At 40.8% G+C, this 3,691-nt stretch overlaps 1 pseudogene; it reads left to right on the forward strand.

The window, feature by feature from the left end:
• The first annotated feature begins 757 nt into the window (after positions 1–757).
• LOC132680951 (keratin, type I cytoskeletal 18 pseudogene) lies at positions 758–2,270 on the forward strand (annotated as a pseudogene).
• The last annotated feature ends 1,421 nt before the right edge of the window (positions 2,271–3,691 follow it).

Raw genomic sequence — 3,691 nt, forward strand, 5'->3', positions numbered from 1 at the left:
TAGCCATAAATAACCAATAGGAAAAACACATTAATATTGGTACAGGTTAAATTCTCAGATTAGCTAGCCACTTTGTGGTAAATATAGGGAACATGAGGGATTACAACATGAAAAGAAAAAGGAAGAAGATAAATGATTTATCTAAACCAAAACCTTTTCTGTTTATGTTGGCTAGAGAAACTATAAAACTCTTAGAAGAAGACACAGGGGAAAAGCTTCACAACATTGGATTTAGTAATGATTCCTGGATGTGACATAAAAAGCATACGCCACAAAAGAAAAAAAATAGAAAACTGGATTGCATCAAAATGAAAAACCTTGGTGCATGAAAGGACACTATCAACAGAGTAAAAATGCAGCCTATGGAATGGGAGAAAATATTTGCCAGTCATATAAATAAAACCTTGGATTGTGAGTAACTTGTTCTGCAAGATGCGCAAACATTTCTAATAAATTTTAACTTGATAAACCAGTGATGTCTTGCAATATGAGTAGTATATGATGCCAAACATCACATGATCACAACTGGGCCATTGGTTCTTGAAATTCGCTTTGATATTCAAGTGCTTGGGATTACAAACATGTTTCCAGAATGAATTATGCTCACAAACCAAGGTTTTACTGTATATGATAACAGGTTAATATCCCAAATATAAAAGGAATGCCTAGAATTCAACAATAACAAATCTGATTTAAAAATGGTATGGGTGGTGGCCCAAGCCTGATTCCTGGCCTCTCCTCTTACTCCTGGAACAGCATGAGCTTCACCAACCGCTCTACCTTTTCCTCCAACTACAGGTCCCTGGGCTCAGTGCAGTCGCCCAGCCACCAGGTTCAGCCAGTCAGTAGTGCAGCCAGGGTCTATGCAGGCACTGAGGGTTCAAGCTCCTGGATCTCCATATCCTGATACTCTAGCTTCAGGATGGTTGGGGGTCTGGGACATGGCCACCAGGATAGCCAGGGGTCTGGTGGGCATAGAGGAAATCCAGGGCAAGAAGGAGACCATGCAAGACTTGAATTACCATCTGGCCTCCTACCTGGAGAGGGTGAGGAACCTGGAGGCTGATAATCAGAGACTGGAGATCAAAATCTGGAAACACCTAGAGAAGAAAGAACCCCAGGTCAGAAACTGGGGACATTACTTCAAGACCATCAAGGCTCAGTTCTTTGAAAATTCTGTGGACAATGTCCACATTGTTCTGCAGATTGACAATGCCCATCTTGTTAATGATGACTTCAAAGTCAAGTATGAGATGGAGCTGGCCATGTGCCAGTCTTTGAAGAGTGACATCCATGGCCTCTGTGAGGTAATTGATGACACCAATGTCACTTGGCTGCAGCTGGAGACAGAGATTGAGGCTTTCAAGGAGGAGCTGCTCTTCATGAAGAAGAACCAGGAGGAGGAAATAAAAGGTCTACAAAACCAAACTGTCAACCCTGGGTTGACCATGGATTTGGATGCCCCCAAAATCTCAGGACCTCAGCAAGATCATGGTGGACATCCAGGCCCAGGATGATGAGCTGGCTCAAAAACCAAGAGAAGCTGGACAAGTACTGGTCTGAGAAGATTGAGGAGAGCACCACAGTGGTTACCTCACAGACCACTAAGATAGGATCAGTTGAGATGACACTCATGGAGCTGAGACGTACAGCCCAGACCTTGGAAATCAACCTGCACTCAATGAGAAACCTGAAGGCCAGCTTGGAGAACAGCCTGGGAGGTGGAGGCCCACTACATGATGCAGATGGAGCAACTCAACAGGGTCCTGCTGCATCTGGAGTCAGAGCTGTCCCAGCCCAGGCAGAGGGGCAGTGGCAGAGAGTGGCCAAGAGTATGAGGCCTTCCTTGCTCAATGTCAAGTTTAAGCTGAAGGCTGAGATCACCACCTACCGTCGCCTGCTGGAACACAGGTAGGACTTCAGTCTTGGTGATGCCCTGGATAGCAGCAATTCCTTGTAAACCATCTAGATGACCACCACCCACAGGATTGTGGACAGCAAGGTCCTGAGACCAACGATACCAAAGTTCTGAGGCACTGAAGCAGCAGAAGCAGGGTACCTATGGAGAGCAGGAGGCCAATAAAAAGTTCAGAGGTCAACAAAAAAATTAAAAAATTAAAAAATTAAAAATAAATGGTAGGGTGTCTGATTGGCTCAGTCGGTTGAGCCTCCAACTCTTGATCTAGTCTAAGGTCACGATCTTGCAGTTTGTGAGTTCAAGCCCTGTGTTGAGCTGAGCACTGGCAGTGTGGAGCCTGCTTGGGATTCTTTTTCTCTTTCTCGCTCTCCCCCTTCCTTGCTCGTGCTCACTCTCTATCTCCTTCTCTCTCTCTCTCACAATAAATAAATAAACATTTTTTTTTAATGGGGAAAGGACTTGATAGATATTTTTCCAAAGAACATATACAAATGACCAATAAGGACACAAAAAGACACAACATCCATTCCTGTGGAATGGGTGTTATTACTTTTACGCAGAAGAGAGAGTGGGTACTCAGACAAGTTAGTAATTTTTTCCAAGAAATTTAAGCATTAGACAATGATGACAACGACGATGACGACAACTACTATTAGACTACACTCTGCTAAGAGCTTCTGGAGATCCTGGATCATGTATTTTGTTTCTGTTTGCCCAGACACCTAATAAACATCAGTTGAACAAAGAAAAGAGAATAAAATAAAGAACATAAAATGATGTCTAACATCACTAATCATTGGAGAAATGCAAATTAAAACCACATAAATCCAATTTCACACCCATTAGGTTCACTATTATCAAAAAAAAGAAAAAGAAATTAGCAAGTGTTGACAAAGATGTAGAGAAACTAGACCATTGTGCAATGTTGGTGGGAAAGTAAGATGGTACAACCACTATAGAAAACAGTATGGCAGTTTCTCAAAACATTAAAGATATAATTATAATATGATCCAGCAATCCCACTTCAATATACTCAAAACATTTGAAAGCAGGGTCTCAAAGAGACATTTATACACCAGTGTTCATCACACCAATAGCCAAAAGGTGGAAACAACCCAAGTATCCTTTGATTAATAAATGGGTAAACAAAACAGGCTACATACATACAATGGAATATTATTCACCCTTAAAAAGCAATGAAATTCTGGCCAGTGCTACAAATGAATGAACATTGAGGACATCATACTAAGTGAAATAAGCCAGTCACAAACATAACAAATACTGTATGATAACATTTATATGAAATACCTAGAATAGTCAAATTCATAGACAAAAAGTAGAATTGTAGTTTCCAGGAGCTGGGGATCAAAGTAAGGGGACTTATTTGATGGGCACAGAATTAAGTTTCAGTTTGGGAAGATGAAAAAGTTGTGAAGATGGATGGTGGTGATGGTTGCATAACAATTTGAATATACTTCATGCCAGTGAACTGTACACTTAAAAGCGGTAAATTTTATCTGATGAATATTTTACCATAATAAATGAGCAAAAGATTTTTTTTCCAAAGAAGATATTAAAATGACCAGTAAGGCCATGAAAAGATGCTCGACATTATTAGTCATTAGACAAATGCAAAACAAAACTATGAGATAACACATCACAGCCCCTAGGATGACTATCATCAAAACACCAAATAACAAGTGTTGACAAGAATGTGGAAAAATTGGAACCCTTATACATTGTTGGTGAGGAGGGACAATGGTGTAGCTACTT

Source organism: Panthera onca, chromosome A1 (genome assembly GCF_046562875.1).
Source record: "Panthera onca isolate mPanOnc1 chromosome A1, mPanOnc1 haplotype 2, whole genome shotgun sequence".
In the NCBI taxonomy this organism is placed as follows: Eukaryota; Metazoa; Chordata; class Mammalia; order Carnivora; family Felidae; genus Panthera; species Panthera onca.